The sequence below is a fragment of the Schistocerca americana genome, chromosome X (genome assembly GCF_021461395.2).
Source record: "Schistocerca americana isolate TAMUIC-IGC-003095 chromosome X, iqSchAmer2.1, whole genome shotgun sequence".
Classification (NCBI taxonomy): domain Eukaryota; kingdom Metazoa; phylum Arthropoda; class Insecta; order Orthoptera; family Acrididae; genus Schistocerca; species Schistocerca americana.
The window spans coordinates 113,587,066-113,613,426 of record NC_060130.1 but is presented as its reverse complement, the minus strand read 5'-3'; positions in this window follow the sequence as shown (position 1 = coordinate 113,613,426).

Genomic DNA, 26,361 nt, shown 5'->3' with positions numbered 1-26,361 from the left:
CACTCATACTGTCTGAATTCTGAACTTGGGTTTTAACTATGCTGTAGTTCCACTTTCTCTAAGTTCAAATTATTCTTTGAGGGTACTTTTTTTGGTTTTATATTTGGTTGCCTTTTCACACACTGACATCTGTTCCTTCACAGGATATTCCCCTAAATGCTGAGTAAAGGATTTAATCTAAGCTGTCTTCACCTATGTTTGCTGTGGAAGTACCTGGCACAGCTGAGGCCAATTGAGCAGGGGCTTAGTAATTTGTCTTGCAATTTAGTAGCAAAATTTACCACCTAGCAAGATAATATTTTAAAATTCATTCATTCCAGAAACTATTACACTTCTTCTGTACACTTGCATAACTTTAAAATGTACTATGATTTCACAATTACGATCTGAAATCAACTTTTTACAAACTGAAAAAACTACTGAACTGTACATGTGTAAGTTACTTCACTGCAGTGTAACTAAAGAAGCATTTTCCTTTTTATTATTGCTACGGTCGCAGGTTCAAATCCTGCCTCGGGCATGGATGTGTGTGTCGTCCTTAGGTTAGTTAGGTTTAAGTAGTTCTAAGTTCTAGGGGACTGATGACCTCAGAAGTTAGGTCCCATAGTGCTCAGAGCCATTTGAACCATTTTGTAGTTGTAATATGTTAGCCATTGTTACTGTGTGTTCTGTCATTGGATATTCCACAACTTAAATATTAAATTAGTGTCACTGACCAAGTGCTGATGACAGGGTGTTAAGAAGATTTAGGTGGTGTGATTTTAAATTTCTACAACATGCATGGACATTTGTAAAATTGAAAGTGACGAATTAAAACAAAATTAAAATCTGAGAGCCAGTAATTTTGTATAGATAGACCTTAATATGAACAGCATACACTCAAGATTTGATGATGCAGTTGGTGTTTCTGTATTCATTTTCCATTTAAAAAATTTAAGAATAATGTTAATATAAAATAAGGCATTTAACTTATACTGTTGGCTCTGCAGTGGCTTTGTGGCAGTTAATGTGTTAAATGTTACAGATGTAAATTTCGTCACAGACATAACACTTTCACTTAACTTACAGTGAAGGACTGGAATTATGTAGTTAAAAGTGTTAAAATAATTGTGCAGGGTCACAGTTATGAATAAATGAAGAGCATTAAGATAACAGATTTAGTGTGAAACATTTAATTTCAGTATAGAAAAATTTAGGCTTTCCCAAGTTTCTATGATAGGCTCTTGCCCACTTTGCTAGTATCATCATTTTCTGGCCATACAGATTTATTCCCATCTATGTCAAGCAATTGAACTATTTTTTTCACATTGTCTCCTGGCATCTTGTCCAAGAAATTAGTGCAAATGTCCTCATTCAGAATATGGTTTCATAACAACCAAGTGCTCATTAAACAAAGAAAAGTTTTGACTACTGCAGTGAAGGAATTTGAGTGTTTTTTCTTGAACACTCTGGCTTGCATTAGGCATGAACTGGAAGTGTGTGCCATTTCGACACAAAGATCTTACTTAAACTGCATATTCCCCAATGGTATAAAGAGTGTGCACTTGAGTGTCTGAAAGAATCTGGTATTACTCCAGTGAATCTGCACCTTGTCAGCATGGCTTTGTCACTTTCTCCACTGGAACATCTGTTATAATAACTTTCAGTTAGGGGTTTTGTACATTTTGCAAAATACGTGCAATCAGCAGCGAGAGTTTGTCTGCCTTTCATACACTGCCAAACATGATGCTTCGGTTCCACCAGGGAATATTTCCACCACTTCAATATTTATTCCTGAAGTATTTTTTTCTGATTAAAAGCATAAATATCCAGCTTCTCATGTTGCAGGCAATCAGATACTAGTGTACTGAAACTGGCCTGGTAAATGTGTAGGCCATTGCTGTGTAAATAGTAATCTGTTTATTCCTTCAGTGTGCACTCCTCACCTCATCAGTAAAAATCTCACTGAAATTAATCAGGAGAGCACTATAATATTTTCGTCAAATAACACTGAATGCAGAATGCAAATTGATCGGTTTTCACCGCCACGTCGGTGGACAAAGAGCATCAGCCTCGGCTGTGGCTGTTGGCACTCACCATGTTAAATATAAAATTATGGGAGTAAATGAGTTAAATCAACTATTTTCTTCTTTTGTTTCTGAAATGTAAAGAGATGTTTCCAAATATTGTCTGAAATTCTATAGAGGTGTCTAAATAATTTATTAAAACAATGAAACAGCAAAGTAACATGTTGTACCAAATATAATGGACAAAAACTCATGATTTTTTCATCCACTTTGAGTAAATGTTCATCACTTCTTTTTCAGTAAAAATATAAATGATATATTATTGTACAGTTTCAGAAATTGTACTTTATGAGTTTTGAATTGACATACAGGAAGACCAGATGTATTGCATTTCAAAATTCTGCATTTTGATTTGACTTTTCGTAGAATCACATATGTAAATTAACATCGAAACCACACAAATGGGTAGGTATGTCCTTTACATATTTAAGAAAACCAATTGATGTAAAGACAATTATTTACTGTACTGATGCAATTATAAGTGAAATCATACACTTTTACATGTTATTCTATTAAAGGAAAGCAGTGGAGAGCAAACTGAAAGTAACAGATGCACCCCTGGCCGTATTTGTTGGCTGCTAACGGTGTGGAGTATGGAGGGAAGGTGTAAGGGAAACTGGCGGAAGTGAGGCCATGTATAAAGCCCAGCAAATTTATTTTTTTATAAAAGATGTTCCATTGCTTTGCATAAATTTGAATAATGGTAGTCATTTATCCAAATATGTGATAATTTGTTTCCTAGCCTTGCAGACTTGTAACTTTCCACAGAATTGTCATATACCTCTACAGGCTTTTTCTTTTTCATCTCTAACAACAATCACTGAATGTAGCAAATGTGAAAGAAATGAAATGTTTCAACTGAAAATGCGTAATTTTTGTGTTACTTATATAGAATGAAGAATTAATATGTGTGTTCATCACATACCTCACAGAATTGACCACATAACCACTACCAGCCCATTTGATCCAATATAGTCCTCTGGAAGTTAAATAAGTTGAGTCAACATTTCCTCTCATAGAACCTACCACTTTTGGAACAGTCACTGGCTTTCGAGGAAGTATTGCCAATTCCCTTCAATGGGCTACTTCATGATGTTCCAAATGCTTCTTAGTGGCAAAATAAAGGTTTGTGCACTGTTGTACATATTAGTATATTTGCTGGTAGTAAAACATTTTGTGAATATCCAAATGTTTAGTAATCTGGACTACATCAAGCACCACCTAGACCATATAAACTAGGTCTTGTGCAGCACTCCTATTTCTTCATAGCTAATGAGACTACTGTGGGGATAAGTATATGGATAGCAGATACTTAATTCTTTATAGCTGTATACGTCTGGTGCAGGAATACCAACATATCTCATAGTTCATGAGTATGTGAACGAAATCCTTCATATCAGTTTAATTTTTTTTATGACTGCACCTTGTGTTATGCCAATCATATGAAACTGACTGACAGGAAGAAATGGTTATGGAATTATTTGTTGTCCAGAATAACAGAGTCGTCAGCTACTACTGTCTTTTATGCAGAACAAAATCAAATGCTGTTATATTATTGCAGAACTAATCATTTGCATACAACAGGTCTTTCTCACATGGCAACATAGTAAAACATTTCTGCATGTGTGTAATATTAAACTGTACTGCGTAAGTTTTATGGGAGAATTCATAATATTATAGTTCAATATGAATAGCTTACCAAGCGAATAATTACCCAACAGTTAAGTGTTTACAGATTCCCCATGTAAATAAACAAGCTACACTGCTTTTCCTTTGATGATCAACACTACCTAAGCTGCAATTTCAATGGCTCCACCTTAGATCTTCAGCACAGTGACTTATTTTGCGAGTATGAAATAGGCAATAAATACTACAAATTCTGTAATGACATACTTTTATTGACTCAGTAAAATTCTTGTAACCACTTAACACAGTAGAAAAAACATATGTGGGAACAAGTTGTAGGTGACATACGATTAGATATCGGATACTTCAAATTTTTAGATGGCTTTGGTAGTGTGATACACTCAACAGTAATATTAAAGTTGAATGTTTATGTGTTATTTCATTCTGTTAACTCTATAATATATGATTAACAGACGTTCAATGTTAACGACAGTGAAATAAACTCCGACTATTTCAAATTGATAAAAGCATGTGTCCCAGCTTTTTCTAAAATTTAAATCATTCTCGAATGTTTTAAACAAGTTAAAACCCCAATTAAATGATTACTGTTGCTTCAGCAGCCAAATATCATTATTGGTATACTTTCCAAAAGTACAGCGAGCCTAACGTGTTTTAAGCAATGAATGGAATGTATGACACATTCCATATCCCCTTTCGACTTAAAAAAAATTGGCTTCAGTGGACAGTTCTAGGTCTTCTGATTTAACACGTAAGTCATGTGCGGATTGGAAATGATGCATACAGCACTTTTTGGAGAAACAGTTTCAGATGCATACATCGTACTTTTCACCTTTTCTGTTGCCCGTCCCCACGAATATTTTGTTGGTGGTGTTGTAAATACTTTAAGTAAAATCCTTATCGCATAAATAGCTCTGGTAAGTAGATGAACGTTCGTTATTTGTAACAGGATGCATTATTTCGCTCAACTTCTGTGGGCTCGCCGTGGCAATATGCCACTTTAGAGACCTGCGGTAATTGTACTCGTTTCCTCAAACTTCGCATTTAAAAGCACTCATTTCAGGAACACGCTGCTCCCTACCGTAATGTGCAAATAATCGCAGTAAATCGCATGGGTCAACTGAAAACATGAGATGAAGACCCAAGGTTATGCACTCTATGGGTAGATCTCAGAGAATATACTTGGGTGCACTTAGTCACTGTGGAATGGGGGGTGAAAGGGCGGGAGTTGTTCCTTTGGCGGTATCTAAATTCACAAGAAATCCCAAAATAATTGCCATACCCTGAAAACGTGGTTTTGGGCCTCTCCCAGGTGCGAAACCACGTTTCTGATTGTCTGTCTGGTGTCTAAACGGCTGGTGGGAAACCGAGGGCTCTATGTCAGTCCTCTCACTGTGTAACCTCCCCCTCACTTATCGACCTTAATGATAGTAAAAACCGCGTGTACCTAATGGAAATTTGGGAAAAGCATTCGTCACCGAAGTTAATCTTTCAGTAAAGAGGGAGGAAAGGGTTACATCTAAATGAAAGGAAAAATGCAAATTAAACTGGTGGAAATTAATTTTGAAAAGGGGTACAGTTAATAAAGAAAGTAAATGTGCGGTCGTTACGTTAACAATTAAATGGCGTTAATTAGAGATTTGAGATTTGGTGAAAATTACGGTCGCCACTCCTATGGACAACTGCTATAATAACTGAAAAAGAAAGGTTATTGCACATATAATTTGCACTAAAAGCGTGGCAACTGAAGGTTGACACGTGTTGTGTGAAAACTGAATGTTTCTCAGAAGTAATAAATTTCGCTACACTCTGACTTAATTTAGCAAAAGAATTAATAAAACCGGAAAATTGAAAGTTAATTTAGTGACTGAAATTAATATTGAGCTTTATTTCTGAAGCACTACGAAATTCAGTAAAATAAGGTTATTCTTGGGCTACCTCAACAATCATTTAAAAAGCTACTTGAATCTACGCAATTTAGAAATAAGAGATTTAACTTTGAACTTGAATTAAATGATTCTGAACAATTAACAATAGTAAAATTTAGTACGTACCAAGCTGAGCTGCAGTCACAGGTAAGCTAAAATATGGTAACAAAACTCGCACTCCTAATTTGTGCATGTGTAATCTAAATTTTGTAGCCAGCTATGAATACCTTAACTGAACTTTGAAATTAAAGCAGTGAAATGGAATGATATTACTGTAACGCTGGCGCTTGAATTTCAATGACACTCGAGTTCGTTTCCGAAAAGGAAGGGACCCTGCTTCGTAAAGCAATTGGGACAATGAACAACGAAGGTTCATGCGAAGTTGCTGTATTTTAGTGATGCAAGTGAACAGTTTGAAAAGCTGAGGTCTGCCATACAGTTCTAAAACTTTACGTGCTTTTAGTCTTCCTTGTTGGCTGATTGAAGGTGTGCAGTCGTTGATCGGGAAGGTGGCGAGAATGACTTATTATCGGCCGTCGCTGTTGCCGAAGCTGGATGTTTGCGCGCCTTCTTCTTGACACGTTCACCAGGCGAAACGGGCTCTTGATGTGCGCCAGTTAATGCTTCTCGTCCGCGACACCGTGTCAGACACTATCCTCGCAAGTCGAGCGCAATTACATGCTGCCAAACCCCGAAAGCGCGGCAACTCGCGGGAGCGTCATACAACACACCTGTGCCACCGCCATACTCCCGCCAGACACTCCTCTGCCCGCGCTACACGCGGCAGAGTTAACACTACCAAAGATCCTAAACACTTAGGTTCTCCACATGACCTATCGATGTAGTCTTACTAATTTTGTAAAAATACAAATAATATTTACAAAACAAACCAATTATACATCGAAATAAATGCATATATATATATATATATATATATATATATATATATATATATATATATATATATATATATAATTACAATATATACAATTACAATATATAAAGACACAGAAATGTCATATCTTCAGGTAACAAAATAAGGAAAAAAATTTATAGTACAATAGATGGAAATAGGAGGATGTGCATTTCCGGCGTTACAACTGGAGGGACAGTTAGGGCTCCTCGGTGATCGGCTGAATAAAGTGTAGCGAGTGGAGACGCCGAGGTTTAGAGGGAAGCGACAGTTTATTCGAGACACTATGACATTCATGGAGACCTCGTGCTGAGAGCTTCTCTTAGGACGGCAGTGAGTTTGATAAACATATTTGGAGTTGGGCATTATGCCAAGTTGCCGGCGTTTGATTTAGCAGTTTTCGGGATTTGGATAAATTTTTCGCAATCGCGTCTGAGAAGATGTGTGCATCCCGTGGCCACAGCTGCAGCACCCTGCCCTACAGCAACCAGCAGTGGCGTTCGCAGCGGCACGACGTGACATCGCGCAGGGTCATTGCAAACACGGTAAGGCCGAAATGCAATCCGATCTATCGACGACAGGAATTTTACCCGCTTGAGGAGAGAGGGCTTCATTTCTGTACTTTAGTTTCCGCTAATCTCCTACTGTAACAGGCGTTTCACACAACTGTTTACATATTTCTTCCTTTTCCTGTCATATTCAATTTGGGGAAAACTCTAATTTAGCACCACTCATGTATCACCTTTGTAATGATGAATAATTTGTTCGAGATTATGCTGATATGATTATTTCCGTTTTCTTGTTTTCACAGTGATGTTTTATACTCTGTTCAGGTTCTTGGTTCTTCTTGAATATTTTGAAGATGCCACAGATGAATAAAATTACTAGCTCTGGCAGTAATGCAACATTAATTCAGTCAGAATTTTCCAGCTGGTGGCAACGATAGTCTATTTTTCTACATAAGTTGTTTATTACTTTTTGTTACTGAGTCAATGTCTAGAAAATATAATTGTCATGCATTATTCATGCGTCAATAAACTTACGTTATTAGCAGATCAAACTCCAAGATTTATTATTTACGTCATTGTTGTAATTAAATTGCCAACGCCGTCCAACCATTAACACACATGTGAGACCCCTGATTAATTCGGGATTTAAATTAATGTTTCCTGCAATTTATATTGATAATCACTCTTAGTGTTTCATCCGGATATGCTACTGCTTTCTGTATTGCGACGGCAGGACTGGCAACTGAATTTATTTACATATCCGCAGAGTTCCATAGTAGGATGTCAGTTGTATTTTCTAATACGTCCAACGACTGGCTTATATAGATACACTTCCGGATCTTTCCCGTCAGGGTAGGAGATGCGTACTTCCTTTCCTGCGAGTCACAGTCAGAAGTAATTTCTTTTTCACGGCGTATTTGCCGTCATTGCCATTCCTTTTCCGTCAGGGTATGGCAGGTAAACTTTAGTCGACAGTCAGATGAATTTCTTTTCCACGGAATAGTGAACTGAAGTACACAACTGATTAGCTGTCGTGCAGCGCCATACTGATTTTGTGAACATCTTTGAAACCTGCGGATCCTGTCCACACGTAAATTTATTTGTGTTTACAACGATTTTTCAGTGTTGTTGGTAAACGGCGTTGTGTATTCAGTACACGGGCACGTCGTAGGGTCAGGCAGGCGTGACGTTTGGTAATGAGAACTAGGAGCCACATGAGACACATGGAAAAATGAATCAGTAGCGTTGGTGTATACGGAGGCAGAAGGGGCCGTTGAGAAGTACGAGATGCACTTTGAAAACGAACACTTTCAGGGGCGAAGAGAACGATTCCATGCACGAGTTAAGCAGGATACGAAAGATTTTCAAGAACTCAAACAAAACAACGAGGCACTAGCTCGGATAGCACCTCTCCTGCGCCGCAGCTGTCTCGGAGGAGATACAGCAACTCATCATATTCAAATACACTCAGGGAAACTTAAAGTACGAAAGCAGAGAGAAGACACGTTACCGCAACTTAAGCTAAAAAGTGTCACAAGCGTTACGCGCGCAAGGAGGCACAAGCGCTATACATAAACTATTTGATCAAAAGTATCCGGAAACCAGGCTGAAAATGAATTACAACTTCGTGGCGCCCTCCATCGGTAATGCTGGAATTCAATATGATGTTGGCCTACATATAGGCATGATGACGGCTTCCACTCTCCCAGGCATGTTCACTCAGGTGCTGAAGCTTTCTTGGGAATGGCAGACCATTCTTCACGGAGTGCTGCACTGATGAGAGGTATCGATGTTGGTCGGTGAGACCTGGCACGACGTCTACGTTCCAAAACATCCCAAAACCATTCAATAGGATTCATGTCAGGACTCTGTGCAGGCCAGTCTATTAGAGGGATGTTATTGTCGTGTAATCACTCCGCCACAGGCCGTGCATTATGAACATGTGCTCGACAGTATCGAAAGATACAGTCGCCTTCCCCGAAATGCTCTTCAACAGTGGGAAGCAAGAAGGTCCTTAAAACATCAATGTAGGCCAGTGCTGTGATAGTGCTACGCAAAACAGCAAGGGGTGCAAGCCCCCTCCATGAACAACACGACAACACCATAACACCACCGCCTCCGAATTTTACTGACAGATGACGTTCACCCGGTATTCTCCATACCCACAACCTGCTATCGGATCTGCACTTTGTGTACCGTGATTCTTCACTACACACAACGTTTTTCCACCGTTCAATCGTCCAATGTTTACACTTCTTACACCAAGCGAGGCGACTTTTGGCATTTACTGCGTGATGTGTGGCTTATGAGCAGCCGCTCGAAAATTAACTCCAAGTCTTCTCACCTTCCGCCTAAGTGTCATAGTACTTGCAGTGGGTCCTGATGCAGTTTGGAATTCCTGTGTGATGGTCTGGACAGATGTCTGCCTATTACATATTACGACCCTCTTCAACTGTCGGCAGTCAACAGACGAGGTGGGCCCGTACGGTTTTGTGCTGTACGTGTCCCTTCACGTTTCCACTTCATCACATCGGAAACAGTGGAACTAGGGATGTTTAGGAGTGTGAAAATCTCACGTGACACCAGTGTCACCCAATCACCTGACCACGTTCGAAGTCCATGAGTTCCGCGGTGCACGCCATTCTGCTCTCACACGATGTCTAATGACTACTGAGGTCGCTGATATGGAGTACCTGGCAGTAGGTGGAATCGCAATGCACCTAATACGAAAAATGTATGTTTTGAGGGTATACGGATAGTTTAGATCACATAGTGTAGCACCGTACCTTCATAGGTTTTCCTGGCGTACTGTCCACGCTGGAAAGTACAGGTGTCACTAGCAGAAATCACTTTCTGCAGAGTAGTAGGAGTGTTGCGGGGAATGTTTCGAGGGGCGCCAGATTTACCATGAAACACCGAGATCAACAGAAATAGAAACATTTGCCCACCACTCTGTTTTAAAGCTGCGGAAATTTCAGGTTTTCCGTGAAAACAATACAAATCTTCACCTGAAGGTCTGGGCGGTACAGTTCGATTATTCTGTTCCTTCCACGTGACCTGCGCGATATCGGAATTTATCTTCAGTCACCTTGAGGGGGAAGCACATAATAAAATGACAGTAGCGCAGACCTTCGTACCTACAGGGAATCCAGAGACAAATCCACGTCCAGGCTCGTGTGACAAACGAGATCACTTTAGGAAAGAGCTTCGCCGGAGTCTCATCAAAGTTTTAACAAAAATGGTGCAAATGAATCAGTTCCTAGATTAACCGTTTGCGATGACGGGTTTGATTCGCATGTGCTATGGCAAACTACCGCAGTCGTACCAGCTATCTTTAGTAGGTCATTGTGGGGAAACTAAGGAGGACTCTTAGTCATTGCTGCAAGGACTGGAGAATATGACGAGTGCGCGAACACCTCATCTTATAGCGGCAACAATCAACCTATCACGATATCACAACGAGGCTACAATGAGAGACGGAACAACAGAGTCCGATGTTCTTTATGTCAACTGTACAATAGTAACCAGCTAAACTATAGTAATTGAAAAATGGTTCAAATGGCTCTGGGCACTATGGGACCTAACAACTGAGATCATCAGTCCCCTAGAACTTAGAACTACTTAAACCTAACTAACCTAAGGACATCACACACATCCATGCCCGAGGCAGGATTTGAACCTGCCACCGTAGCAGTCGCGTGGTTCCGGGCTGAAGCGCCTAGAACCGCTCGGCCACCCTCCGCGACCGGCGGAGTAATTGATATAACAACAACAACAACAACAGGACCAATTCCGATCACAGAGTGGAACAGCCACAGGAGAGAACCCAGGAGAAGAAGGTTGTCCAGATAATTGAAATAATTGATATAACAACAACAACAACAGGATCAATTTCGATCACAGAGTCGAAAAGCCACAAGATAAAGCCCAGGAGAAGAAGGGTGCCCAATAATTGAAATCTGACCACCAGCCATGAAACAGCAATGAAATGACGGTAGCCGGCAATGACGTATGTACAGGTCACAAGTGGAGATGTAAACCTTTGGGGGAAACTATATTCAGATCTAGTATATAATGGTTTAATGATTGATTGTTATATGTATATTCACTTTGTCTATTATGATCAAGTGTTTGCTGTGATCACAATGTTGATGAAAATTTATGGTCACACATTTCCGTTGAGCGTTACTATGACTTTTATGTAGATCACTAAGGCTTTTTTTTTAAGAAATAAATGTGGGGCAATTACCTCAAGTTTATGTAGGGCATCTAATGAGTGCCACGCTACAAAATGAAGTTATGTATTTTTGATATGTGTGGAGGGAGAGAGGACTGCTGATTGCGCTATGATGCGCGTATTTTTAGTGAGAGTCAGGCACGCAGTGTAGTGTGCTTTGGACGAATATGTGGTAGGCATATGTCAACATAGATGAAAGCAGCAGGACTTAAGGTCGCCCTGCATGTCAGCGGAGCATATGAAAGGTTAAGTGATAGTCTGATGAAAAGGGGCTGGAAAGGTTTACATGCACTCAGGAGTAACAGAAATGGCACTCCTGCCTAATATCGAGTGGAGTGGTCAAATGAGTCACGATCTCAGTTTGTAAGAATTGATGGTAGGTTTCGAGTGTGGCGCAGATCTCACGAAGCCATGGACCCAAGTTGTCAACAAGGCACTGTGCAATATTCATGGAGCATATGTAGACGCTACTAGAGATGAAATCACGATAAGTTCACTGGCAGACGGTAAAAGAGGTCTGTGCACAACATGGGTTGTTGTTGTTGGGGTCTTGCGTCCAGATACTGGTTTGATGCAACTCTTCATGCTATTCTGTCCTGTGCAAGCTTCTTCATCTCCCAGTACCTACTGCAACCTACATCCTTCTGAATCTGTTTACTCAGAAGATGCCCTACCAACCGATCCCTTCTTCTACTCAAGTTGTGCCACAAATTTCTCTTCTCTCCAATTCTATTCAATACCTCCTCATCAGTTATGTGATCTACCCATCTAATCTTCAGCATTCTTCTGTAGCTCCACATTTCGAAAGCTCCTATTCTCTTCTTGCCTAAACTATTTATCGTCCACGTTTCACTTCTATACATGGCTACACACCATACAAATACTTTTAGAAAAGACTTCCTGACGCTTGTATCTATACTCGATATTAACCAACTTCTCTTCTTCAGAAACACTTTCCTTGCCATTGCCAGTCTACGTTTTATATCCTCTCTACTTCGACCATCATCAGTTATTTTGCTCCCCAAGTAGCAAAACTCATTTACTACTTTAAGCCTCTCATTTCCTAATTTAATTCCCGCAGCATCACCCGATTTAATTCGACTACATTCCGTTATCCTCGTTTTGCTTTGTTGATGTTCATCTTATATCTTCCTTTCAAGACGCTGTCCATTTCGTTCAGCTGCTCTTCCAGGTCCTTTGCTGTCTCTGACAGAATTACAATGTCATCGTCGAACCTGAAAGTTTTTATTTCTTCTCCATGTATTTTAATTCCTACTCCGAATTTTTATTTGGTTTCCATTACTGCTTGCTCAATATACAGATTGAATAACATCTGGGATAGGCTACAACCCTATCTCACTCCCTTCTCTACCACTGCTTCCCTTTCATGCCCCTGGACTCTTATAACTGCCATCTGGTTTCTGTACAAATTGTAAATAGTCTTTCACTCTCTGTATTTTACCCCTGCCACCTTCAGAATTTGAAATAGAGTATTCCAGTCAACGTTGTCAAAAGCTTTCTCAAAGTCTACAAATGCTAGAAGCGTAGGTTTGCCATTCCTTAATCTGTTTTCTAAGATAAGTCGTAGGGTCAGTATTGCCTCACGTGTTCCCACATTTTTACGGAATCAAAACTGATCTTCCCCGAGGTCGGCTTCTATCAGTCTTTCCATTCGTCTGTAAAGACTTCGTGTTAGTATTTTGCAGCCATGACAACATGGGTAACATACGTTTTATCTATATGACTTAGGTTAGCACCTAATACTATGGCTCAGCTTTTGTCAAATTTTTTGAACTATTCATCTTACTTTTAACCATTTTTATGTTGTTGTCTCTGCCAGTATCAGTTGTGGAAAATATACTGCCAACTCGATTACTGTCCATATCTCAGCGTCATTGGGAAGGAGGATAGGGCTGCCATTGTTGAATTGACGAGGCTTCTCGACAGCTACGTCTACCAGCTCCTATCATAGTCAGTGTTTAACATTATTGCAGTGATACGTTGTTATTTTTAAAAATATAAGCAATTACACTCTTGCTCTAAAGTGGACCTGAGTGATGTTAAAATGATTTTTCTCCATAGGTGCGTGTTTCTGGTGTGGTGAGTAGCACTATGCATACAAAGAACTCACATCATACTCTACCTCTGGCCCTGAGGTATCCACCTCACAGCTCACACTAAACAGTGTATCTGGACTACCATTGCATCCACACTCAGAGGGTATGGCCGAAAGTGTTGCCACCATCGGTCTTTACTCAGTGTATTTTCCTCTTAGAAAGAATAAGTGACTAAACTGTGTTTGATAGTTTACACTCTGTCTACAATTTTAATTACCTAACGTGGAAAGTGCGTGCTATTGGTTTACTCATTTAAAACGCCACACACAGACTTATAACCACTCCTCGGAAAGTACTGCTGGTAAAATCTTCGGGACGACGCACCACAAAGTAATTGTCCGGATTGGACGGAAATCGGTAGATCTGATGTACACGTGCAGAGAAAAAGTAATTACAGCTTCAAAAAAAATGAATGATTTATTTAAGAGAAGGATCTCCACAAAAAGAGCAGGTGAATAAAGCGTTGGTCCAACTCTGGCCCTTCAGCAATCAGTTATTCGGCTTGGCATTGATTGATAGAGTTGTAGCATGTCTTTCTGAGGGATATCGTGCCAAATCCCGTCCAACTGGTGCGTTAGATAGTCAAAATCCCGAGATGATGGAAGGACACTGCCCATGTTGCTCCAAATGTTCTCAGTTATGGGAGATCCGGCGACATTGCTGGCCGAAGTAGAGTTAGGCGAATGCGAAGACGAGCAGTAGAAACTCTCGCCATGTGCGGGCGGCCATTTTCTTGCAGAAACGAATCCCAGGATTGTTTCCCATGAAGGGTAACAAAACTGGATGGAAAATATCGTGGACATTCCACTGTACTGTTGGGGTACTGCAGACGACAATCCAAGGGGCCCTGCTGTGAAAAGAAAGGGCACTCCAGCTCAGTACTGCTGTTTGACAGGGTGGGTGACAGGTGACAGTCACGTTCGTATCTCACCGCTGTCCACAGACAAGTCCTCGCTGGTCATCAGGGCTCAGTACGAAGCGGGAATCACTGAAGACAAGTCTGCACCAGTCAATGAGATTCCAGGCCGAAGACGTTTATGGAGACGCCATGCGGCCTCACAACCAGTGGTAATGATCTGGGGTGACATTTCTTTTCATAGCAGGACCCACTTGGTGTGGTTGTTATCCGCAGCACCCTTGCAGCACAGCGGCACATCGACAGTACTCTACACCCAGTTTGGCTGCCCTTCATAGGAAGCCATCTTGAGCTTACATTCCTACATTGTAATGCCCGCCTGTACACAGCGAGAGTTTCTGCTGTTTGTCTTCGAGCCTGCCAAACTCTAATTTGGCCTGCAAGGTCGACGGATCTCACGCCAGCTGAGAACGTTTGGAGCATTATGGGCAGGACCCTAGAACCATCTCAAGATTTTGATGATCTAAGTCGCCAGTTGCAGAGGATCTGGCATGATATCTCTCACGAGGAAATTCAATCAACGCTATCAATCAATGCCAAGCCGAACAACGGCTTGTATAAGGGCTAGAGTTAGTTCGACTCGTTATTGACTTGCTGAATATATGAATTTCTTTTTCTTGATTAAATCGTCCAGAATTTCTCGAATTGTAATGAGTCTTTTGTCTGTACTTGTACATCACATCTACCGATTTCCGTCCCATTCGGATAATTCCTTCGTGATGCGTCACATAATTTCTTTCCTCTTTTGTCTTGAAGGTACTTTAACATACACCAGAGGCAGGTAACATCATGATACAGACATGCAGCTATCTCTCCAGATAGCGAACAGTGCACGCAGGACTGTGAGCGAGCTGTGCGCGATAATCACAAGCCCACTGCTACTGGACGCTGTGCAACGTACTCACGCGATCTTGCTGGCTGGATACAAATTATTCTCGCTAACTTCCGTTAATATTACTGTGCAAGAGGTGCATACCGTGATGGCTACCACACTCTGAGCAACGCCTGATGTTTACTTATGACCTCCCTGTTGTTTACATGTATGCTCCCCTTCTTGTTATAGTCATGCAGAGTCGCACACGTCAGCGCGCTGCAGCCAGCACACATAGGAGCCAGCGGATCAGAGGCACGGCGAGTACTCCGCAGATAACGGCCATGGATCGCTGGCAGTCTTAAAGTGTCTAAAAATTATTTCTCCCTTTCGTCACCAGATAAGTTGCTGTCCGACATCATCCACATGATGCACCAACACGCGCACTTGCTTTAAAATGTAATCCTTTATTTCAGAAGACCAGCGGAAGCAGTTTTAGAAGGTGTCACCTAAACACAGCCGCAAACTGGTGCCACCCGGCTTAAAAACCAAGTGACCAGAGGCAACAATACTCTATTCCTGTTGGCTGAAACAAAATGGGGAATACAATTTTTGGGCGCAAATACGAGGTGCATTCAAGTTCTAAGGCCTCCGATTTTTTTTCTAATTAACTACTCCCCGAAATCGATGAAACTGGCGTTACTTCTCGACGTAATCGCCCTGTAGACGTACATATTTTTCACAACGCTGACGCCATGATTCCATGGCAGCGGCGAAGGCTTCTTTAGGAGCCTGTTTTGACGACTGGAAAATCGCTGAGGCAATAGCAGCACGGCTGGTGAATGTGCGGCCACGGAGAGTGTCTTTCATTGTTGGAAAAAGCCGAAAGTCACTAGGAGCCAGGTCAGGTGAGTAGGGAGCATGAGGAATCACTTAAAAGTTGTTATCACGAAGAAACTGTTGCGTAACGTTAGCTCGATGTGCGGGTGCGTTGTCTTGGTGAAACAGCACACGCGCAGCCCTTCCCGGACGTTGTTGTTGCAGTGCAGGAAGGAATTTGTTCTTCAAAACATTTTCGTAGGATGCACCTGTTACCATAGTGCCCTTGGGAACGCAATGTGTAAGGATTACCCCCTCGCTGTCCCAGAACATGGACACCATCATTTTTTCAGCACTGGCGGTTACCCGAAATTTTTTTGGTGGCGGTGAATCTGTGTGCTTCCATTGAGCTGACTGGTGCTTTGTTTCTGAATTGAAAAATGACATCCACGTCTCATCCATTGTCACAACCGACGAAAAGAAAGTCCCATTCATGCTGTCATTGGGCGTCAACATTACTTGGCAACATGCCACACGGGCAGCCATGTGGTCGTCCGTCAGCATTCGTGGCACCCACCTGGATGACACTTTTCGCATTTTCAGGTCGTCATGCAGGATTGTGTGCACAGAACCCACAGAAATGCCAACTCTGGAGGCGATCTGTTCAACAGTCATTCGGCGATCCCCCAAAACAATTCTCTCCACTTTCTCGACCATGTCGTCAGACTGGCTTGTGCGAGCCCAAGGTTGTTTCGGTTTGTTGTCACACGATGTTCTGCCTTCATTAAACTGTCGCACCCACTAACGCACTTTCGGCACATCCATAACTCCATCACCACATGTCTCCTTCAACTGCTGGTGAATTTCAATTGGTTTCGCACCACGCAAATTCAGAAAACGAGTGATTGCACGCTGTTCAAGTAAGGAAAACGTCCCTATTTTAAGTATTTAAAACAGTTCTCATTCTCGTCACTGGCGCTAAAATTCCATCTGCTGTACGGTGCTGCCATCTCTGGGACGTATTGACGATGAACGCGGCCTCATTACAAAACAATGCGCATGTTTCTATCTCTTTCCAGTACGGAGAAAAAAAATCGGAGGCCTTAGAACTTGAATGCACCTTGTAAGTAGGCTGTTTAGGTTCTTATATTGGTAACGCCACGTAGCGCTCTGTATGAAAATCACTGGCTGTGCTGTGTGCAGTCTGTGGCTAGTTTGCATTGTTGTCTGCCATTGTAGCGTTGGGCAGCTGGATGTGAACAGCGCGTAGCATTGCGCAGTTGGAGGTGAGCCGCTAGCAGTGGTGGATGTGGGGAGAGAAATGGCGGAGTTTTGAAATTTGTAAGACTGGATGTCATGAACTGCTACATGTATTATATGACTATTAAGGTAAATACATTGTTTGTTCTCTATTAAAATCTTTCATTCGCTAACTATGCCTGTCAGTAGTTAGTACCTTCCATAGTTTGAATCCTTTATTTAGCTGGCAGTAGTGGTGCTCATTGTATTGTAGTAGTTCGAGTAACGAAGATTTTTGTGAGGTAAGTGATTTGTGAAACATATAGGTTAATTTAGTCAGGGCCATTCTCTTGTAGAGGTTTTTGATAGTCAGATTGCGTTGTGCTAAAAAAATATTGTGTGTCAGTTTAAGGACAGTCATGTATAATTTTTCAAAGGGAATGTTCCATATGGCGACCCTGCCAGGATTCGAACCTGGAATCTTCTGATTTTTTCTTGTAGTTTGTGTAATTAGTGTAGCTATTGTTTATTGCTAGCGCATAATTGTAGAGAGAATCTCCTTTGTAGTTGCAGTCTTTCATTGTTGTTGTGGCATGCATGTAGATTTGCACAAAGTATTTCGCAGCTGCGCTTGCAACTAACTAGATATTATTTTCAGTGCAATGTTAATGTGTTTTCTTATTTTGCTCTTCAAATTGTGCTTTTCTGTGTTATCGTTTGAAATATTGTGACAATAATGGCGTGTGAAAAACGTAACACTAGGCTCCAAAGTAAACTGAGAAATAATAGTGACTACGAGCGTAGCTTATCAGCACCAATGTGTAATGAATTAACAGACATTCAAGTTAGTAATTTGGTAATTGTGCATAGGGAAATGGAGCGGGTGGCAAATAATGGTGTAGACAGTGAAACAATTAGTGAACAGGGAAGCATTATCTATCGATCAGTCGGCAACAGCTCGCCTCAGGATTCCTAAATGACAGGACACAATCTTGCAAATACTGTAGATTCAGGTTTTGCGTCCTCACCGTTTTCTCAAATAAATCAAGACACATTTTCTGCTTTTCAAAATGCGAATATTGCCGGTTCAAATGCACTGCCGAATAGCATTGAGGAACATGTTTCAGACACCAGTGCATTGTTATTTCAGTTAATGCAACAAATGGGACAAAGGCTACAAAAGTTAGACACAATAGAACAAAATCTTCAAAAGTTAGACACTACGCTTGAACAAAATCAGAAACAAATGGGACAAAATCATCAAAAGTTAGACACAATGGAACAAAATCTTCAAAAGTTAGACACAATGGAACAACACCAGAGACAAACACAGCAACAGTTAGACGCAATGGAACAAAATCTTCACACCACGCTTGAACAAACACGTGAAGATTTAACTACTGAGTTACATAAAATCGAATCGAATTGTCAAAAAGTCTGTAACGACATAAAAACACAAATTTGTAAGCATTTCCAACCTATTTTTTCGCGTCATGAAAATGCATTACAGAATCACGAATCAGCCATAAAAGAACTGCAAACTATTGTTCATGAAAATCACGACACCTTGCAAGCTAACATTGCCTCAATTGCATCTACCGATTCGGTTACACAACTTGCAAAAACTCAGGAAAACTTAAAAGACACAGTAGATACGATTTCAACACAAATGGACACTCTGAAACTTGGTTCAGAAAAACACACAGAGGAAATAATTTCGCTAACGGATGAAGTAGCCGAACTTTCAGATCAGTTCACTAACTTATCTACAAAGGTAGATGATGATCTGAATGACATAAGACCTGTAGCCTTCACGGACACTGAAGAGTATGAACAAATTAGAAAATTCAAACAAAATCAAAATCAAATCAATACACAGTACAAAAGAGAAATCCGGAAGTACAAGATCAGTTGGCACAAGTAATACAATAATTATATACTTCAGAGGACACTCGTGCTCCAGTACGGGAAGAGGGACATAGAAATACGGAACAACCACAAAATAATAACACAGGACACTTTGGAAATTATGAAAGAAATTGGCAAGGCGCATTGGATTTTGAGATGGAACCGCCGAAACTAAGTAACAATGAGCGATGTGCGACTCGCCGACACGATGATTTTGACTATAAGCTGTTCATTACTACACGTAAATTCAAAACATTTAAGAATTCTGACAACGACATTCATCCACAAGCATGGCTTCATCAATTCTCTCATTGTTATCCTCCCAACTGGTCATTGGAGCACAGGTTAGAATTTATGTGTGGCTATTTAGAGAATGAACCAGCTGTAAGAATGCGATCGGTCATTCACGATTGCCACAGTGTAGGAGAATTTTGTCATGCCTTCCTCTCAGCGTATTGGTCTCAAGCTACACAAGACTGAGTAAAACATAGCATCATAATGATGAAACGTTTCAAACAATCTGAATTTTCCAGTCTTATGAAATACTTTGAAGACATGTTGCATAAGAATCAGTATCTTTCAAACCCATACAGCCCCCAGAACTCATCCGGATTTGCTTAATCAAATTGCCTGAACATTTACGACATATTATTTTAGCAGGACGTTGCAAAGACGACATTGAAGCTTTTCAGGGACTGTTACAAGAACTGGAAATTGACACTGACAATCGCGGAACACGAAAACAAGAGCACAACAATTACAGGTCACATCTGTCACAATTCCGCGATGACAGAAATAATACACGACAAGGCTATTCTTACAACGTAAATCGTGACCAAAACAGCCACCACCCGTATGACAACCGTTGGCAGAGTAGTAATAATTACAGGGAAAGATCATCTCTCCATGGTAATGACTATCACAGAGACAATCAAAGAAACAGACATTATGGGAACAAAAACAATTATTATCAAGGGAGACAGAATAACTTCAGACGCAACAGTTCAGCGCACAGTTACGATTCCGCTAGAAATCCTCCACCACATGACCGACAAACAAGAAACTATGTAAACTACCGACAAAACGACAGACCTGAATTCCATCAGAACTGGCGGGATTCAAACAGAGCAGGGCACTCTCGACAAGGTGAATTTGTAGAAGTTAGGTCTCCTAATCCCAATAACGACGCACGCCAACAAAGAGACAGACAATGACTCGCACCGCAGGCAGCCACGTGCGCCGGTTGGCTCAGGGAAAAATTACATAGACGCTAACCTTGAGAAAAATTTTAGCATTCTTTATCGATGTACCATGTACCACACGATAATTCCACTGAAGCTGAAACTCTGCGTACTAGGAAGAGTAAAGGTTTACACCACATTTCACATGTAAAACCGTTTATTGGAAGATAATCTGCTTTTTAACTTTGTCTGTGCCATAAAACTTTTCACTTCACATTTCTAGTATGGATTGTCAGACTTAGAAACTGTTACCATGCAACAATGTTTGAAGTTAAATATCCAATCAAGAACCAAGAGAACTTATTTAAACAGATATTACGAATGCATTGTTATAGTGAACAGACGTCACAGTGTTATTGTGTGTGTACATTCTTGCTTGTTAGTTGCACGATTACGTAACGACTATAAGGCTTACATACTCAGAAAATATACTGGTACTGCTAATGAGATTTTCATGCAACTTTTTGGTTTACTTGAAAATACATTCTGTATTTAAAGTACTTTCAGTGAGATACGAGATGACACAGTGGTTAGTTTATGTGACAGCTACACGATTTTATCACGACGCTACTAATGAGTGACAATTTACAATGTTTCTGTTTTATATCTGCACAGTTTTTGTGATTTATTCTGGAAAGTAAAACATGTTTTAGTAGTAACTTTTGTGGTATAGCTACAATGAGACAGCCTTTTCCGTAGCACAACAATACGTTACAGCACAGTACTTTCTTCATCACGGCAATAAGCGTAATAACTAAGATATCTATACGCAAAGCATTTCACTTTCGTTTATCATGAGGTAAGTACATTTGCTTCTGCAGAACTTAGCTTTCGGAGGACAATAACTACGACGCTTCCACAGGGATTATCTTACAGCAAGACGCAAATTTAGCGCTACAGGACACGTATTTGAGTGATTAATTTTGCACTTAAATCATTTATTTTTGAAGATATTTGAAGTACAATGATACAAAGGTTTTCCGTGATACATTTCATTCCATTGCTGTAATCTGTAACACCTGAGGGTATAATTACATTAATCCTCAGGGGGGTACAAGCTTACTTTGTGTACCATGTGTTTGGCAAGCACAAGGAGCCCTAGCTAATATGGTATTTGCTTATACAACTTTACACTTCGGTACCATATTTATCTAACACACAAATTACACAACTATCTGATCATTTGACTGAGAGACAAACATTTTTTTTTTACTACATCAGTGACACATGTGTACAAAATTACAGAGTTGTATTACTTCACACTTACGAAATTGTATTTTGTCTGTACTTTGTGAACTGTTCATATTATTTCGGAAACATTGTGATACTATGAGAGCTTTGAATGATGTATTTGGTAAGGGAGCATGATTTTAAAGTACGTTTGAGGTAGATGACACTATTGAAATGAGCAGAGAATTTTTTTTAGGTTTTGACATTATTGCAGAAAGCTACGACATTTTTGCGATTTGATTGAGGTGTTATGATGTTATTTTTACGAAGACGGTGTGTATTATGCTGCTGAGGTATGTTTATGATCAATAAAATGATGCTACCGTATATGAAGAATTTGGTTATGCTACGTATTTCTTATGATGAAATATTGAAGAAGTGTTGACGAATATGTATATGTGTATAAAGTAAGGAGTAATGAACAGTGGTTAGGGTCTGTGATATGTGAGAAAGGATGTTGGAAACCAAGAATCGTACTTTAAGAATTATGAAATGTGTGTACATGTGTGAATGTATTACAATGCTGTCGAAAATTTTTTGGACACTGTTATATTTGTAGGATTTTGTTTCTACACTTTTCTACTGTAATTTTTCGACTTGTGAAATTTTATTTGTATGTGAGACTGCCTCTGTAGTGTAAACTGGTGTCATAAATATTTCGGTAAGAAAGTTAAGTGACCACCTGCACGTAATGCGTCGTGGGCACCCAGCTGCGCGACAATCGCCTGGAAAAAAGCCATTTGTGTGTGCCTTTCAGAGGCACAGATGAAAAAAAAATAGGGGCCATTATCCTCGATATTGGCATTCCATTGTAGAAAGCATCGCAAATGCGACATGCTCAAACTTGAAAACATAAGATTATACTGTGGAGCTCTTAATTTATATGTACTAAAATGCCTAATGAAACGATGAGAAACATTTCACGGCTATTGTCTTGCTAGTTGAGAGAAATGCCATATGGCTTGCTTTATGTATTTATTTACTCATTTTGTTTAATATCTAGTTTCTAGCTGCACTGCAGCATTGGTTAAAATAAAATTTAATAGATGTACTAATATAGTTATTTTATGCCTACAGATCCAGTCTATCATAAATTTATGATCTACTTCCAAGAAAACGAGGGCACATAAATAGACATTTCCCTTCACAGGAATTGCATAAATAATTTTTTTACGATTTGGTAACTTATCCGCTAGCGTAAGTTTTTGTGATGCATCACTCTAGTGTTAAGATGTGACATAGGTATTAGACATGGCCATTTTTAGTGTAATATTTTTTCTGCTTGAGCTATGTCATGTTTAGATATAAGTTATTGCATTTGCTGCTGCTGTTTGCCAGGCATAGTGCTACTAAATTTCACTTTGTATTACTCTGTTAAGCTAGTTTTACTACTGATTTATTTTTCTTGTTGCTGCACATTGGCTCATATTAGTCATAATGTTGCATTGCTTGGTAATTTAGATTTACTACAGCTGGCTTTGACAATTTCTATTTTTTTCATTGCTGTTTGTATTAATTGTTTTATGCTGCTGCATTGCCTCGTCCCTTAGTTTAGCATCTGAGCTCTGTAGATTTAAGTTAGCTTAAGATGGGGTAGGCTATATGAGAGAACGAGTTGTGATGAATTGGAAGAAATGCATTGAGAAGCTATAAGAAAATGGTTTGGCCAAAAAAAAAAGTATTTTGAAAGAGGATCTGAACAAAAAAGTAGGGTTTAGGGACAACAGGTTTAGGTAGGATTTTCTTGGAAATAAATGATGAGGTAAGATAATGGAAAATAAATTATGAGGTAAGAAATATGTGAACATATAAATACAGAAAGCATGCTTGGATAGGATTTATTTGGTGGAAACAGATGTTGAAATAAGACGAAATATCTATGGAATGAAGTTTTGGGTTGGATTGCAGTACCAAATGTTACACTGAAAACAAACACTGCCGTTTCCTCTTGTGTTATTCTGCTATGTGTTTGTGTACTCTTGTATATTTGTGTTTTTCCTGTCTTTATGTGTTTAGCTGATATGAGTTATGTTGTGGAATTTTTCTAATAATATGTTATTTTCTTTGTAAAGATGTTTAGATATTATTTATTCTGTTTTGTTTTAATGCTCATGTGTAAAGTTGATGTTTCAAAAGTTATTCTGATCTTTTATGTATGAACTTATGTCATAATTCCTGTAACACTGATGTATATGTTATTTCGATTCTTTTGTAAAGCCTGTACTACAAATGATATCTGTATTGTTATGTTCTTTAATTATGTATTTTGTACCTTTGTAATTGTATTCTTATGTTATAAAATTGTAATTGATACCTGTTCATCAAATTAAGTAACTTGTAAGTTCCATTTCACTGCACACGTTTCTGTTGGTCATAGTATATGGACAATATGTGAGAAGTAGGGACTGTTAGTGTTTGCACATGTGTTAAAACTTCAGCAAGGGACTGGATAACAGCATTGCTGGTTCTAAGGACAATTCCACAAACTTTGTGAGTGCATAAGTGGCGGTTATGGACTTGCTATATTGTCTGCAAGACTCTTCGATGGTGATTGTGTACCTGCACAGACGCAGCAGATGGCTGCTGGCCATCTCTACAAGGACTACAGTGGGTCTACACCTTTGCTTACTCACCAGGACCATTATTTCTACAAGGACTGCAGTGGGTCTGCACCTCTGGTGGCCCACCAATACCACAATCTCTACCAGGACTACAGTGGGTCTGCACCTTTGGTGGCCCATCAGTACCGTAATCTCTACCAGGACTACAGTTGGTCTGCTCTGTGATGACCTACCTACCAATATCCTTCAACTTCGACTGACTCTGCTGTGGGTTTGCTCTGTTGTGGCCCATTACCTGTCTCCATGTCAAGAGTCAGCACTGTCTTTTCGTTGGAAGGACAACACTACTTCTTCAAGACTGCATGGAAATCCACTACTACCGTGTGCATTTTCTTCTACTGCTCAGACTTTGAGAAAAACACTGCTACTTTACTGTGATGAATGATCAGGACTGTCTTTATGGACTGTGAGAAAATTTTAGCTTTTGACCAACATTGTATCAATAAGTGTGTGCATTTGATTTCTTTATTATTGTAGTTACGACAATTTTTTTCAAATCTGTGTTGGCCAGTGCCCAAAACAATTTGCAAAATTTTTTGTGTGGAGCGTGGCGGCTAGGTAAGTAGGCTGTGTATGTTTTCTTATTGGCAACGTTACGTAGCGCTCTGTATGAAAATCACTGGCTGTGCTGTGTGCAGTCTGTGGCTAGTTTGCATTGTTATCTGCCATTGTAGTGTTGGGCAGCTGGATGTGAACAGTGAGTAGCGTTGTTCAGTTGGAGGTGTGCCGCCAGCAGTGGTGGATGTGGGGAGAGAGATGGCGGAGTTTTGAAATTTGTAAGACTGGATGTCATGAACTGCTATATATATTATGACTATTAAGGTAAATACATTGTTTGTTCTCTATCAAAATCTTTCATTTGCTAACTATGCCTATCAGTAGTTAGTGCCTTCAGTAGTTTGAATCTTTTATTTAGCTGGCAGTAGTGGCGCTCGCTGTATTGCAGTAGTTCGAGTAAAGAAGATTTTTGGTGAGGTAAGTGATTTGTGAAAGGTATAGGTTAATGTTGGTCAGGGCCATTCTTTTGTAGAGATTTTTGAAAGTCAGATTGCGTTGCGCTAAAAAATATTGTGTGTCAGTTTAAGCATGGTCATGTATAATTTTTCTAAGGGGACGTTTCAACCTCGTACAGGGTATTTCGGTGAAAAGAGTAATTCCAGTCTGAGACTTGCAAGCAGCAGCATTAAGAACGCTGATAGCATCAGCGTAGATGAAACGGCGTTATGGAAGTGTACTTGCCACGCATGCAAACACCACCACAGCGCAGTCCGCCATCGTCATTGTGGTATGGGCTGATAAGACTAACTTGTCTACCAACACAACAACGCTCACTGTGGCCTGATATATTTCGCAATTGCGCTACACCTTCGTTTCTAATCGCACCCTACGATAGTGTTGTGATGGATGTTGATCCGCAGCATAAGATATTACAAGATGTGTTGGGAAAAAGGGATTTGAAGAGGTGCTCGTGGGCTTAACTCAGATGGCCCTAATTTTGGTTGTAAAAAAACTGCAAATTACTATTTTTGGTGTCTGTATTTATTTATTTTTACACATGATGTTTATCAATATTTTGTCCTATGCATATGTTATCGACGTAAGCAGACTCACGATTTTACATGCAACAGCACCACTGTGGCCTGACATGTATTGGCCACGCCCATAAGCACCACCTTAACCCGGCCTCTCACCATCAGGGCTGTGGCACCAGCTCATTTGCCAATGCAGCCACACTCACCTCGCCCAGGACCCTCTCTCTTTCACCGTCAGACATCACCATGACATCGCAATGTGTCTAGCAGCAGGAGCCCTACAGCCTACTCTGTTACGGATCATCAGGTAAATTGGCCGCATTGGCCTACAGTGTGGTTTTGGGGACAGAATCTCACACTGACCACAATAGTGCAGATTATCGAGATTATAATACTTGTGAATCCATTTTGGAAAGAGAGCTTGCCGCATTCATAAATGGCCATTACATCCCGCCATAAAGTGTAAGACAGTTCTGTACTGTGAACTCACGTACTCTCCAAAAGAGGGCAGTGATGCTGCTGAGGAAGAGACCATCACTGAAATTTGGGAGGCTAATGGTGTGGTTTCATATGGGAATCAGTCTCAGAGTATTTTGGAATTTTTTTCAACAGCGTCATACTGGGCCATTT